We start from the raw sequence: 16,305 nt of genomic DNA on the forward strand, positions 1-16,305 counted from the left end.
ATGTTTAAGGTGAGACGGGAAAGATTTAAAAGGAACCTGAGGGGCAACTTTTCCACACAGAAGGTGGTGCATAAATGGAATAAGCTGCCAGAGGAAGTGGTAGAGGCAAGTACAATTACAATATTTAGAAGACATTTGGCTAGATACATGGATAGGAGAGGTTTAGAAGGATATGAGCCAATTGTAGGCAAATGGGGCTAGTTCAATTTAAGAAACCTGATTAGCATGGACAAGTTGGGCTGAGGAGCCGGTGTCCATGCTACATGACTCTATGACTTTATGACTATGAGTTACATTGTTCCATATCAGGTGAATAAACAAAGGTTGTAATGATCTTCTTGCGCACAATTATCGTTAATCAAATAGCTAAGCTACAACAGGAAATATAGTTTTAGGGTGACAATGTTACAGCATCTTCTTTTGTAGATAAGTTTAGGCGAGAATGGACAAGAACCAAGATTAACCATGTGCTAAAAATTCCAGTAACTTGTACTGTTTTGAAACTGTGATTTCATTGCATATCGTCGCTTCTTTGCTGTCATTCAATATTTTACTTGTTTGTTGATTTATTTTTGATAACATCAAATATTTTCAGAGTGCCTACGCTTCTATACAGCATGGTCTGGTAAAATTATGCCTCCTCGATACTAAAAGATGCTTAAAAATAACAGTACTGTATTTGATTTGCATTGTTTTTAAACTAATCCTGATTGCTTGAGAGGTAAGTAGAGGCTAATCTAATTTGACAAATGCCTGTTTGTTAATTCTTTTTGCAACCACACTGTCAGACCGATGGCCGTCAATCATGGAATTCCCCTGACAGCCTTCCAATTGGCAACACAGCTGGCAATTCATAAATTATACTTAACAGAAATATTATACTTTGCACTAAGTTCTGTGCGAATTTAAAAAAAAAATTCTACATAAGATGATACTTGTACTGTTGTTTGATATTTGTTTCCTCACCTTTTCGAAAAGAAGTAACAGTTTGGAACACAATGCATGAGTAATTTGAGATTTGACAGATGCTTAGCACAGCATGTTTGCTGACAGGTGTCTCTGAACCTGTGGTTTCTCCAAGCTAATAGTTTTCCCACAGTATTCCTGGGTCTGTTCAAAGCTAATTGATAAATTGCAATGATTAGTCTCCAAGTCACTTATTATTGTATCTTATGACTAACAGACTTAAAGCAAACAAAATGAACTATTGTTTTCTTTTGCAATTCAATATCAATTATGCAATCATTTCACTCAATCTGCAAGAAACAAGACACTGAACTTTTTGCTCCATCATTACAAACAAGTGATATCAAATAGCCTACAACATGACTTAATCTCATATTTCTAACATAGAAATAACTTTAGCAAGTTTCTACATTGATAATATAAATTACTAATTTCTTTGGTAAATTTTCTGTTAGAATTATAGAAGTGATGGCTCTGTGGTTAGCACTGCTGAGTCACAGCACCAGAGACCTAGGTTCAATTTCAGCCTTGGATAACAGCCTGTGTGGAGTTTCTCCCCGTGTCTGCGTGGGTTTCCTCCAGATGCTCTGGTTTCCCCTCTCAGTCCAAAGATATGCAGGTTAGGTGGATTGGCCATGCTAAGTTGCCCACAATTTCCAAGGATGTATAAGGTCAAGTAGATTAGCCATGGGATAGGTTGGATGGGGCGTAGGTCTGGGTGGGATGCTCTTCAGAGAGTCAGTGTGGACTTGATGGGCTGAATGGCCTGTTTCCACACTATAGGGGTTCTATTCTATTCCATTCTAAATACAGCAATGATGGAGGCCATGCAGCTCAGCATGACTACATTAGCTGCCCGAAAGATTTATGTTGTTTCATCGCAAATCCCCATTTATTGTCCATAACACTAAGCCTCCATTCTCAAGTGCTAACATCCTTTTATAATTATGAATAAAATGAGTCCCACCACCTTTTCTGTTGGAGTATTCCAAAACCTGACAAATCCATGAGTTAGAAACGAGTCTCATTTTATCCTCTCGATTTTTTGCTGATGACTTTAGACTGTAACTGTTACTTACTGACCCAAATCCAATTATTTTCCTAATTACCCTATCAAAACCTTATCATCTTCAAAATTCTGTGAAGCCATCTCTTAGACTTCTCTGTTCCAAAGAGAACAATCCTAACAAGCAGGTAATTAAGGTGGTAATTGTAATATTGTGCTTCATTACTAGAGCGATGGATTTAAAAACTGGGGAAGTTATTAGATTTTTTTTAAAAATAGATTACTTACAGTGTGGAAACAGGCCCTTCGGCCCAACAAGTCCACACCGCCCCGCCGAAGCGCAACCCACCCATACCCCTACATTTACCCCTTACCTAACACTACGGGCAATTTAGCATGGCCAATTCACCTTACCTGCACATCTTTGGACTGTGGGAGGAAGCCAGAGTACCCGGAGGAAACCCACGCAGACACGGGGAGAATGTGCAAACTCCACACAGTCAGTCGCCTGAGGCGGCAATTGAACCCCGTCTCTGGCGCTGTGAGGCAGCAGCGCTAACCACTGTGCCCACTAATGTTGCAGCTGAATAAGGTGCTGTTGAGACCACACTTAGAGTAGAGTATTGTGTCAAATTTTCATCTCCTTACTTGAGAAAGGATGTACTAGCACTGGAAAGAGTGCAGAACATGTTCACTAAGGTTGATTCCAGGGTTGGCTTATGAAGAGAGATTTCATAGACAAGGACAATACTCAATGGAATTTAGAAAAATGAGGGGTGATTTTATAGACATACATAAAATAATGAAGGAAATAGATAAAATAAAAGTAGGCAGGTTGTTTTCAATAGTGAGTGAAACTAGAACGAGAGGACCTCAAAATAATGGGGAGCAGATTTAGGACTAAGTGGAGGAGGAATGCCTTCACCCAGAGGAGGAACCCCTTCACCCATCTGTGGAATTCCTTGCCCAGTGAAGTAGTGGAGGGTACCTCCTTGAACATTTTTAAGACAACGATTGATAGGTTTTTGAACAGTAAAGGAATTACGGGTTATGGTGAGCATAAGTGGAGCTGAGGCCACAAAAAGATCATGCAAGTTCAATGGGCCAGATGGCCTATTCCTGCTCCTATTTCTGATGTGCTTATGTTCAATCATCCCGGCAAACCTCCTCTATATCATTTCAAAGGCCCTCAATTATTCTGGAAGTGCACTTCCAGAATTATTGCCCAAAATACTCCAGCTGAACACTAAGCAATAACAAATAATGCTCCAGCTTGGTCTGTTTGCTTTTGTATTTAACTTGTGTTCATAAACCCGCATAAATCCATATTCTTTTGTTAATCATCTTATGAACTAGTCCTGTCATGTTTCAGGATTTGTATCTATGTTTGTCTGCTCTGTACATTATTAAAAACTTACACTAGCATGTACTGTCTGAACAAAGGACAAAATGTTTGTGCTAATATGCTTTCTGTAATAGACATCAATTTTCTGTGTCAGACACACCTACCTTGGTATCTTTAAAGACAGATAGAACTATTTCCACTTTAGCCCAGTAATTGCCTTCTATTTCCCTTGAGGTGGGGATATAAAAAGTGAGGACTTGCTTCATAGACAATATGCTTTTCGCTTTTGGTTGCAAATGAAAACAAAATGAAATCATCCGTGTTTCCTTCTGGGAACAATACTTTGGCGTTAACTGGAAATCTTGTCACTCCTCGCTTACCTGTGATGATGCTGGCTGTATAAGTCTCAAGTGGATAAGCAGTCAGATAAGCTGGTCTGTGTATCATCTGGTAACATCAAACCAGCTGCAGGCCTGGGACTGCTATTCTCAGCTGCACGTCAAGACGATGAATTTGCAGGAGTCCAGGGAATGGAGAGAGAATTTTCTTGAAATATCAAGAGTTTGTAGTTATTTCTCACAATTCTCACATTTCAGGTGGTTTATCATCATCGCATAATTTCTATAGCATGGGAGGAGGCTATTTGACCAGTCAAGTCTGTGCTAGCTCTTCAAATAAGCAATATATATGAAGGACCATTTCCACAGCATCTCCACGTAACCCTGCACATTCTTCCTAAAAAGGAATCAATTTCTTATTGTATACCTAGATTGACCACATCGTCACCACAATCTCAAGTTGTGCATTCCAGATCCTTAACCATTTCTCCATTGTTTTATTTGCTAGTTATCTTAAATCTGTGCTCTTTCATTCTCGATCCTTCCATCAGTGGGGATAGCTCCTCCCCATCTGTTCTGTCCAGATGCTTCAGGAAGTTACTCATCCCCAAAAAGATGTTGGTGAACCTTTCTGACATGCTTTCTAACACATCCACATATTTCCTGAAATGTGATGCTCAGAATTGAGCACTCTAGTTGTGGCTGAACCAGCCTTGTACAATGACCAACTGCTTCCTTTGCCACCTACAGTCACAATTCTCTGACCCATGACTAACCTGGGATGGCATATTTAATGTTTGTACTTGCATCCTCTAGAATATGATGGTGCTGATTCCCAAAAGTGCTTTACTGTCAAGGCCCAGTGAAAATGTAGGTAAGAATCTGCTCTTGGGCGACAGTGACAGAAAAATGGATTTCACAATGGGATCTTTGACAAATACCATTCAACAGAGAATTGCAAGATAGTAACTGTGTTGGCTTTCTATGCAGTTGTGAAAGATGATACCAAAACAAGGAATAAACCAATGACAAGAAGTGATTCTCATGACAGACTTCAGGATGAGAAAGGTCGAAAGAAGGCATTACCAGAAAAGCAGCAATGAATTACAAAGGAGGTGAAGGAAAGTGCAATCCCAACTCTGTAAAATTGGATGCAGTGAAGGAGTCAATGCATCTCAGCTCCAAAACAGCGAGTGGATTTAAATTTCTAGCACATCTCAGCTCCAGGAATCCAGGAGCAGCAGTGCCCTTGAGGAGGAACGGGAAAGAAGGAACAGACTAAGCAGAGACAGTTTAGATAATGCACCCAGCCCCATCAATGTTGCACTAACTGAACAGACTTCCTGCAGATGACTGGGACAATTCTTTGGTGATGGAGGAGGAGTTCATGAATGTTAACTGTAGACTGAATATAAGGAAGTACTGGAATTGTCCTCAACAGACAGGTGACCTATATAGAGTTTATATTTGATCAAAAATTGCTTCAATTAACGTAAGCAAGTTGGAGTTCAGGACAGGATGTATTTCCACCTTAGGATATCTTCCCAACGTCAAATCTAATATGTCATTGCTGCTGAAGTGAGGAATATTTCTGTGTGCTGCTGCCTCCACCTATGTATCCAACTTTAACATGCAAAAACCATGAGAGAGAGAGAGAAAGAGAAAGAAAGAAAGAGAGAGAGAGAGTGTATGTGTGCGTGTGTGTGTCAAGTTACAACAGATTGAACTGTGATCTCTTGGGACTACAGAGATATGGGGAGCTGATGATTCCCTGCTCAACAGCAATCCATCCCAAAGATTATCTCAAAACTGCAAACACATCTTCTGTTGACCCCTGTGAAGAATACACAAGAACAAGAGTTGAAAATCCACTTTGTGAGACTGAAAGATCTTGGTTCAAACCCCAGCCTGGGTTTGAGTGTTAGTGTGAAGGTCACAGTCAGGGACTATGCACTAATCACCTGTGCTGTAGGTAAAGGAAGACAAACCAGTGTTACAAACCAGACAAAAGGAAACAGGGCGACAAAAGGATTCACTCTCACTCTGAATGCTAATAGCTATCATGGCTGAAGAGAAGAAGGAGTACCACAGAATGTTAATCGATCTGGAAAATCTGTGGACTGTTAAGCTGGCTGTTCAACAGCCAGCCATGATTTCTAATTAGTTTCCTTCTGCAACCACTTTTACAGCATGTCCTGTACAGGAGAGGAAAATCATTGATAACAACTTCTGGATTTTCGTAATCATTGCACATGTATGAATAACAGAAGATGCTGTTCGCTCATATGGTGAACGCTAACAATTTAGTCACTATTCCAAGTAAGCTCTTACTCACATGATATTGGTACATAAACTAACCACTCACCTTTTATGATTTCATAAGATTCAAGTAAATCATGATCATGGAGCTAAGCACATGACTCTGACATCAGTAAGAGGGAAGACACTAGTATAGAATGAGGATATGATGACACTACACTACAGATCTACATTTAATAATCTACTATATACAGATATAAATAAGGAGGTAAAGAGCCTTAGTTATAGATAAAGATCAAGCAGCATCAAGAACAGTATGTGCACATACACCCACAGCTGAATTACTCCAGAATGTACCTCAATGTGCAACTAACCGTACTGGTTTAAAGCACCAGGTTAAGCACAGCAACAGCTCAAAACAAACCTGCAGAGCCAGGATCTGAGTTTCTACCAGAACCTAAAGGGACTCAGTTGAAAAAGGAAGACTCCAAAAACGGGATAGAAACTCAGAAAACTTTGAAGATGCTGCCGAGTCAAAAGCAGAAAGAGTCCAGAAGCAAATCAAGACCTTGGAAGTCACCGAGAAAATAACAGTTGGAAAAAGACGCCAAAGACAGGAAAAGTCCTTGGAGGACTTCAATGTCTTGGCTACAAGTTGGCAATACAGGAGAAACACAAGATTAGAATACTTGGACAGTGAAAGGGAAAAGCCATTTACTTACACAGGTCAGTTAGGCTGACTAGCCCATAGGTTCAGCAGTTCAGGTATAGGCCTTGCTATTATTTCAACCACTTGATAATGCAGAAGGTCCACATGCAGGCCAGAAGTGGGATCGCTGGAAAAGACAGTTTGTATATTATAGAATGGTTTCAGACTTATAAGTGAGCATATTTCTATATGATGTAAGTCTAACAGCTGATAATGTCCTGGAGAAAAAAAAAAGAGTACTACAGCATATGATGTAAAGCACTCAATACATACTTTAGCCCTGGAAGAAATGCAGTGATAAAATGGGTGAGATCTTAACCAGCGATCTGAATGTTTAGGAAAAACAACAGAAGCCTTTGTAACTAACATATATTGGTTAGCAGGACATTATACACACAGAACTTGGAATGATGGATTAATTAGAGACTTTGCCATAGTCAGAGACAGATGAGAAGTTGTCAAGCAACCTTTAATTCAAACAGGATGTGACATTGGAACAAGCATTCTGATTTAAGAAACCGGAAGAGAGCAAGGCTCAAAATCAATCAGTACTGTGAGGAAACATTAGAAATTCTTTAGACACTGTCACTGTGGGCGGCATGGTTGCACAGTGGTTAGCACTGCTGCCTCACAGCGCCAGAGACCCGGGTTCAATTCCCGCCTCAGGCGACTGACTGTGTGGAGTTTGCACGTTCTCCCCGTGTCTGCGTGGGTTTCCTCCGGGTGCTCCGGTTTCCTCCCACAGTCCAAAGATGTGCAGGTCAGGTGAATTGGCCATGCTAAATTGCCCGTAGTGTTAGGTAAGGGGTAAATGTAGGGGTATGGGTGGGTTGCGCTTCGGCGGGGCGGTGTGGACTTGTTGGGCCGAAGGGCCTGTTTCCACACTGTAAGTAATCTAATCTAATCTAATCTTATTATCTCTCTCCAAAAAACCCACACAATGCCAAAAGTGTGGGAATCAATGTGATTGACCGTATTAGGTTGCACAAATTGTGACTTTAAACAGGATCACAAGGACAGCAAGCATCCAGCTGGGAGAGCAGAATGTTATGAGTAGGGCCACTTGCGCCACTTTATCGTCATTTCCCAGAACTTTCATCATCTTAAAAACACAGAAAGGGCCTGAAAAAAGAAATCTTTCAGCGAAATTGAAATCATGGAATGAGGAAAAAGTTCAAGTGGTTAATAATACAGAACAAAAACAAATACAACATTCATATTAACAGAGAAAATGGGAGTAGGAATAGACTACTCAACTCACCATATATTTCAGTTCTATTCAATGCTTGCGTAAAGATTTGTATCGCGGGTGCCAGTTGCAGTAGATGGGTATGTTCGCCGAGCTGGGAAGTTGGTTTACAGATGTTTTGTCCCATTTCTAGGTGACATCCTCAGTGCTACGGAGCCCCCTGTGAAGCGCTGCTGTCTTGTGTCAGTTGGAATTTACATAATTTAGCTTTGTTCCTGCTGCTTCCGGTTGTTCTTTGCAGTAGGTCTAGGTCAATGTGTTCATTGATGGAGTCTGTGGAAGAGTGCCACATTTCTAGAAATTCTCTGGCTGTCCTCGTTAGCTTGTCCTATTATTATTGTGTTGTCCCAGTTGAATTTGTAGTCTTTGTTGTCTGTGTGTATGGCTACTAGGGACAGCTGGTTATAGCATTTAGTGGCTACTTGATGTTAAAAAGGACTACAACACACTGTAGCACTCCTGACCTACGAAGAGAGAGGAAGAACAACACCGATACAAAGTCTTTGACAAGAATGGATTTCTCCGCAACTTCAGCCACAAATGCCTGTCAGAAAAACAACCTAACACTAACCGCTCTACATGCAGGACAAACGTGGTGTCCAAGATTCTATGCAGGGACTGCATGAAACACTATATTGGACAAACAGGCAGTCAACTGGCAATCTATTTTCATGAACATCAACTAGCCATTAAATGCCACGACCAGCTGTATCTCGTAGCCATACACACAGATGACAAGGAATACAAATTTGACTGGGGCAACACAACAACAATAGGACAAGCTAAAGAGAGGACAACCATAGAAGCATGGTACTCATCTACGGACTCGATCAATAAACACATTGACCTAGACCCAATATGTCGACCGTTGTAATGAACATCTGAAACCGGCAACCGGAAACAGCAGGAACAAAACCAAAGATTCCAACTGATAGCAGCGGTACACAGGAGACTCCACAGCACTGAGGACCGCACCTAGAAAGGGGATAAAACATCTGCAAACCAACTTCCCAGCTCGGTGAACATACCCAAATTACTATTTCATTTCTATGTCCCCCACCCAGGGAGATTAAAGGATCACGGATCATGAACTTGAAATCAAAAGGCTTTGAAACAGAATTCAATCTCAATACAGGAGCTGCTTTTTCATTACAGACAGACAGATTACCATGATTGAAGTTTGTGAGATTCAGACTAGCTGACATAAACCTCAAATTCTAGGATGCTGAGATCTTCAGTTGCAAGGGCAAATTACCATGAAGTTTAGTCACACATGGCGAAACACTACATAAATGCAGAAATCTGAATACCTCATTGTTGAGCAGAAATGCATGTATTTAACCCGGTCTCTTAGATACAAGAACAACATCGGTTTACAACTTTAGAGAAAGCACCCCTTAACTTGATAGTACAGTGCCTCCAGGTCTGGAATGTGACATGTTGCACCTCACTTCAGTCATGACGTAAAGGGGCATCATGAACACCACTTGCTTTTCTTAGACGATCTTTGAAACTTCTCACCTTAAAAGGACTTGGCAAGGTAAAATTATTGCTCCTTCCAGCATATCTAATCTTAAAAACCTGTGGCCACCGAAATCTACATATGGTCATTATTTTAATAAGTAATTTATTTTTCCTTTCACATTTGTCAATATCTTAGCAGCAATATTTCTAGTTTAATTGCTCTCTTAATGCAAGCTCATAGCAGTTTTGACTGGGTTGGATACTACTCCCAACTAAAACTGCTGTTGCTCATGACTGTGAATAGAATTAAGATGCTTTGTAGAGAAGTAGTTGCATTTTTATGGTGCCTTTTACAATCTTAATCTAGCATACTTACAACTTATTATGTACTTTCAAAGTGTAGTTGCCATAGTAATCTTAGAAAACTAACAACCGATTTGCAAACAGTGAGATGCCACAAACAACAATGTAATAATGTTCAGATGACCTATTTTACTGATGATGCTTGAAGGATATGTATTGATCAGGATATCAAGAGGAGCTCCACTGCTTTTCTGCTACTATTACCCTGCAACCTTAGAAGTTCACTGGAGGGTCATCAAGCCTCAGTTTAATGGTTCATCTAAAAAAACTGCACATCTAACACGACGGTACTTCCTGGATACTACACCAAAGATGGAAATGTGTTGCTGGAAAAGCGCAGCAGGTCAGGCAGCATCTAGGGAAAAGGAGAATCGACGTTTCGGGCACTAGCCCTTCTACACCAAAGAACCAACCAATCTACCATCCAGAACAATACTGTAATCTATGACCTTTTAACATAGAAAGGAGAAGCCTACCAACTGAGTAACAGTTTGACATGTTCAAAACCTTTGCCCACACATCCACCTGATCTGTTGCAGGTTATTAGATATTTTGTTGTAAAGTTCACATCTCTTCGAGAATTCCCTAATTGTCTTCTGCAACTTCACCAGAACCCATGGAAAACAAACACAAGTACCATGTTTGTGAAGTAGTTGTTTTGTTTGTGAACATAAGTTTGTGAACCAGCGTTTGGAGTAAGAACTTCAGACAGCTTCTTTCATTGACTAAAGGATTAAACTAAAATGCTTCAGGATTTACAATAACAGTGTAAAACTCATTATGTGCATACAATCACTTAGCCTTCCTGTTGGTGCATGTTGTTTTTATTGTAACAACAGGCACTCCTTTAAAGGACCCCAATCTCTGTAACCTCCTCTAAACCTACAACCATCTGAGATTTATGTTCTTGCAACTTTAGCCTCTTGCTTCTCCAATTTATATTGCTCCCCCATTGGCATTCAACTGGATGGCTATAAATGTGCTCCTTAAACCTCTTCACCTCCCTTTCTCTTACTCCTGCACTCTACCTCTCTTTTCAGTCATTCCGTAACACTTCTTTTAATCAAGTACTTGTAAAGCCAGATCACTGATGCCTGCCACGAACTACCAGCCAAAAAAGCAAGTGATGGCACACTGCTCTAATAGTAGAGATAGTCCACTTAAACATCAACTGAAAATCTTCAAGTTCGTCAACTTGCTGCTCCTCATGGAAACCAATGCTTTCCTTATTCAAATGCACATATCTACACACCAAGGAGATGTCACTGGATAGCAAAGACCTTGAGATGATGTTGAGACCACAGATGAAACCAAACTGTTGTTCCAGCTGAATTTACTTAACTCAGAAACAAGCTAAGAGATGGAGTTTTCTAGCCTGCATGGTTCATAGCTGTATGAACATTTAGACAGATCTAAGAAAAAATTCTAAAAGAAAATTTAGTTTTACCTTGTGTGTATACACATAAGATGGGAATTGAAATCAAGGTTTCAATCAACACCAAGATCAAATTTTCATGGCTGCAATGGCTCCAAGTTAGTTAATTACAATCAATGGATCCAGTCTTCTTTGAAGATTTTAAGTTTAAGTCACATGAAAGGCAGGTGGCATTATGCACCCCTCTCACTTTATAACTGAGCAACTAGAAAACATTATGAATTATAGTGATCAATATTGCATATTAATTTTTCTTTACAGAGCCAACACATCTGTAATAATCTCCACTCAAGTTATCACGTAGAGCCGATAAAGACCTTTGGAACATATATGGAAGCTAACTGTGAGTGTGGTTGGCATCAGTAAGAGCCGGGCTACTGCACTCTGGAGCCAATTGTGGCACCTGTTTGGCATCAGGAACACTCTCGTTTACCCAACGCAGCATGTTGCGCGTAATTAATCCTTTAATTTCTACAATAAACGTTGGGATAAGCTATCAGCCAGTCCGAAGTACACAGCACAGCTGTGGGATCAGTAAGGAAGGAAGGAAGGAAGGAAGGAAGGTATGTTGCCATTGCAAGCAAAATAAAAAATTAAGTAAAGCAAATCCTCAGCTTCATGAGGTGCATTGTTTAGTAAGATGTTGGTTAGTAATAAATACAAGAGATTTTTAAAAATTGTGCATGTAATCACCCCTGCTCTTGAGGCAAGAAGTTTATTTCGGGCTTGCAGCTACTGCAGGAATCTGAGGAAGACACTATCACAAAATTGTTAAATCAGTCATGTAAAAATGATAGATAGTAATACTACAAATAAAGAAGCTTTGGTACATTAAAAATAGTGCTAATTAATGCATTAATAAATTAATTAATGCTGCTCATTCTTTACTTGCTTTCTAAAATTACTTAGTCCTGGGGAATTTATTTTTAAAATTGAAAATCTTAACTATCTCCACAGAATGGAATAAGCTACAGAAATATAGGTGTAAATAAACTGGGCAAAAATGTTTGTAAATCTGAAATATAAAATGCTGGCAATGAATAACAGATCCAGTAACGTCCAACTGATTTTGCCTCATTTATTATTTAATATACCTTACAAAAATATCTTCCAACATCAAAACAGACCATATTCTTTATTGAGATGTTTAAGCAGAATAACTAAGAAAGAATGAAAGTCTTACATCTGTATACCACCAATCATGACCACAGAACATTGCAAAGCTTTTCTTAATGGATAATTTAAACACTTCTGAAGGTAGCCCATGTTGCAAAATATTTTTGATGTGATTTTCATTAGAAACAGTGAGGAATAATGAAAGTCAGAACAAACAAAGCATCAATAAATCTTCCCAAATTTGTTGGAAAATTTGCTGAGTTCTATTTTTCTCAGATAAATCTGATAAATATGTAAGATTGCTGTAAGCAGTTCAGTATCTGATAGACCGAGGTAAATTAAGAAAAGGTTCATCTGCATTATACATGCCTCCAATTCCTTATTCACTCATATCACAAATAAGTACCAGTACTAAAAGCAGGAGCTACAGATACATGAAGAGGGAAATGTTAATTTCTCACTTCTCTCCATAGATAATATGCATTAATTGCTAAATGTGTCCAGGATTTTCTAATTCTAGTGTAGATCCATGCAATACAGATCAAAAGCCATTTACCATGAATCATAAAGGTGCAAATTCATGATGATGACTTGAATGTGCCTATAAACTAAGAATTTAGGACTAATTCAGGTGGTAGCTTTGGGTCAGTATGTAGCATTCTCGCCTGAGACCAATGCTTGTGCACAAAGATACAATGAATCGATGAAGTGTGGCACTGGATAAAGTACAGCATGTAAGGCAGCATTCAAGGAGCAGGCGAGTCAACATTTCGTGAAGAACCCTTCGGCCCTTTACTGACTCTGACTCTCCAGCATCTGCAGTCCTCACTATCTCCACAAAGATACAATGAAGTAGTAACAGGACTTAATTTGCGTCTCCTATGCTTCTGACCTTAAAGTCATCAACAGATTGAGAGATTTTGAACAGCACTATGCAAATGCAATTCAATCGTAAGGTGAGAAAACTAAGTTTAAGAGTTGTTACCAATATGTTTTTAATTGGACACAGAGAATAAAAAGCAATACCGAGCAATTACAAAGTCACATATCTGAGTGGCAAGCATTTCATTTAGTAAAAATTCTAAGTTCTGCATGAAACCCAGCTACACTCTCCTATTTATGCAATGTAAATTCCAGTTTCCATTTGCAAGCTTGCAGACAAAGCTGATTTAATACTACTGCATAATATCTGCTTATGTCTAAAATGGCTGGTTTTAAAGAACAATGGAAAAGGCAGAGAATACATCAAAAGCTATAACAAATTAGTAAATTCTTAACTACATTTTAAATCATGTATGAAAAATAAAATGCAATATCAAAAATTTGTATAAACCCAAGTACATTCAAGTAATTCAAACATAATAAAATTCAAGTTCTAATATTTTGCCACCTTGCTACTATTTCAGAGAGGTGAATAGAGCTATAGAGTTGCAGCATTTAACTGGGGTTTGTTAAATGTTTGTGAAGAGTCAAATTTTAATTTGCATATCAAAAGACCCACTCTCTCACCAATATTATTTTAAATGCATAACCTGAGTATTTGTAGGCAGACTGGCTAACTCATCTAACACATTCGTCCATTACGGCATTACATAGCCATAGTTGGACTTAGAGCAAAATTCCTTTTTTGTCAAATCTGACACAGACAGAAATAAACAGATGTTCACTTGGCTAGAGACATAAATTCAATATCCAATAAGATCAAATAGGTAACATTTGTACTTTCTTCAAAAAATTTACTAAGGGCCATTTACTGACAACATGGACATGTTTTCAATTGCATCTTGGTACAAATCCACTCCCTCATCTCACCACATCACCTCCCTCAAACCAAGTCAGGTAAATATATGTAATTGTTGCAAGCTATTTTCAAGATCTATTTTCAATATCTCATAGGCTGGTTAATTAATATAGGTCATTCTGTTACAGTACACTTTCCATTAACTTGAATTTGCTTAAAGCGAATGACGAATGTGGGATGCGATTACAGTGCTAAGACTTTAAGCGTTATTTCTAAAGCGTGATTCTTCTATAAGAACACAACCATTGTGTTATAAAAGAATTAACTATATAGACTTTCTCAATGACACTCAACTTGATCATATGTGTAAAAATAGTAGCAATGGCCTGAGAAAAGAAGATGGTGAGCTACAGAAAAAAATAGTCACTGTGTTGCTTTGGACAGGATGGTAAATCACACACACAATGTTGGCACATTCATTATTCTGCATACCCGATCGGAGATATTTCCATTTTCTGTTGCACCAGATATCATATCTTAAAATAACCTAATTATACATACTTTTTTATGTCTAACTACCCCAGGATGATTGTACAACTATCATTTTGATACTTTTGAATTCTTAAGTGTCCTTTGATCGCCTCTAGAAATGCAGAAAGTTAAAACGAACTAATTTTTGTGCTAATTTGCAATCACATTGCCATTTGAGTCAATATAACTAGAACAAAAGTGATGCCAAAATCAGGGGGGGCAGGAACAGTATTAATTGAGAGGGTAAACTACTTAACATGGCTATAATAACATGTGTTTTCTTTAATTATTACCTAGAGGTGAAAAATATTGATCAAAAAGATAAGCATAAGGATGAGGATACAATACATGCATAACAGTTCCTGGGGGGGAGGGGGAATAGTTGGAAGGGATGAGACACCAGAGTTAAATTTGATAATATAACCATTAAAATCTTGCAATCAAATCATAAATCATGATTGATTTGGAATTAAAGCTGAATCATTAACTCAGTATTTCTTTACAAAACTGTTGCACTGGTAATGGCAGCTAAAGCAAAATGACTAATTGTTGGTGACCAGTTTAGCTTCACACTGAAGTTTTTAAAAAAAGCAATGTTGGTCAGTGCCTATCATAAACCTCTATTTTGTTTTTGCATTGAAGTTATCCATGTGATCCTATCATCAGAAATCAATAATTACTGGAGGACAAAAAGCACCTCAATGTTTAATTTGCGTGTATGCATAATACCCCAATGATCAGCAGACAGACAAGAAATGAACAAATTTGGTTACCAGCACAAAGCAGACAAAGAATGATTGAATCATGTAATCTAGCAACATTAAAGGAGATCATTCTGCTCTTTGTGCTTATGCAAGCTTTCCAAATTATCCTCACAAGCTAAGGTATTCTATATGGTCCAGTCTTTAATCATCTTCAAGCACATACGTTTTGCCCATGCATTCAATAGACAAAGATTGATGAGATCAATGTTGTACATTTGCACTTCCAGAAGCTGAAAATGAGATAACGCCAGATTCCACTGCTAAAATCTCACGTCTAAGCCTATTGTAGACAGAAAACGTGCAATTAATGCTCGTTGGGACATAATTGGAAATACTGCATATTAGCCATGCTGGTAGCTGATAAAGGTTGTGGCAATTGTGTTAGTCGCTCCCCCAAAGCACCTTATGGTATCTCTTCCAAATAGTCACAGCATTGAACAAGCAATGAAAAACGTAAAGTAAAAAATTAATAAAATGCAAACGAAGAAAAAGTTACAGCCATTAACTAAATGATTGGTCGGTTTGTTTATGGTTAGTTCAGCTAATGGGTGGACCTTGGCATGATTATCAGAAGATTTCCAGATCGACAGGATTTCAAATAATGTTTCCACATATATAGATTCCAAAAATTAACCTGAACCTTTCCAGAATGAGAAAACAAATCTCTCGGAAAATGACAGCACTTTAAACTTGGTTGCACTTCCTTATGAGTACTATGCTAAATGTTGGCCTGGAATACAGCATCAGCAAGTTAAGGTGAAATTTATTGAAAATAAAAGTGCAAAAAACGCTACTAAGTGAGGGATGCTAATACAAAGTATAAAAACAAGTGCCTTGACAGGATTCGTTAATGCTTAATACATTTGAAAACCACAGAGGCAGAAAATAATTTAGCTTCTCAGATGCCACAATAAATGGAATCTAAAACATTCTGACAGTTCTTTCAGAGAAAAAAAGAAATTATCTTAAAAACACAGCACAGCTACTTTTAGGGATTGACTTCATACTTTATTGTGAAT

The 16,305-nt window shown here is 38.6% G+C and overlaps 1 protein-coding gene across 7 annotated transcripts in view; it reads right to left on the reverse strand.

Annotated features, from left to right (window-relative positions):
* The window catches only part of LOC122562539 (leucine-rich repeat and immunoglobulin-like domain-containing nogo receptor-interacting protein 2), a 740,273-nt gene that overhangs the window by 425,090 nt on the left and 298,878 nt on the right, over positions 1 to 16,305 (reverse strand). For 2 of the 7 annotated variants that reach the window (XM_087996372.1, XM_087996352.1), the window contains exon 4: positions 6,637 to 6,750. The exons of the other annotated variants lie outside the window; for them this stretch is intronic. The gene's annotated coding sequence lies outside the window, so the exon portion shown is untranslated. The remainder of the gene's footprint in view (positions 1 to 6,636; positions 6,751 to 16,305) is intronic. 7 annotated transcript variants of the gene reach the window in all.

The sequence above is a fragment of the Chiloscyllium plagiosum genome, unplaced genomic scaffold (genome assembly GCF_037043375.1).
Source record: "Chiloscyllium plagiosum isolate Xiang-an unplaced genomic scaffold, Cpla_swu_hap1 HiC_scaffold_2, whole genome shotgun sequence".
NCBI lineage: Eukaryota > Metazoa > Chordata > Chondrichthyes > Orectolobiformes > Hemiscylliidae > Chiloscyllium > Chiloscyllium plagiosum.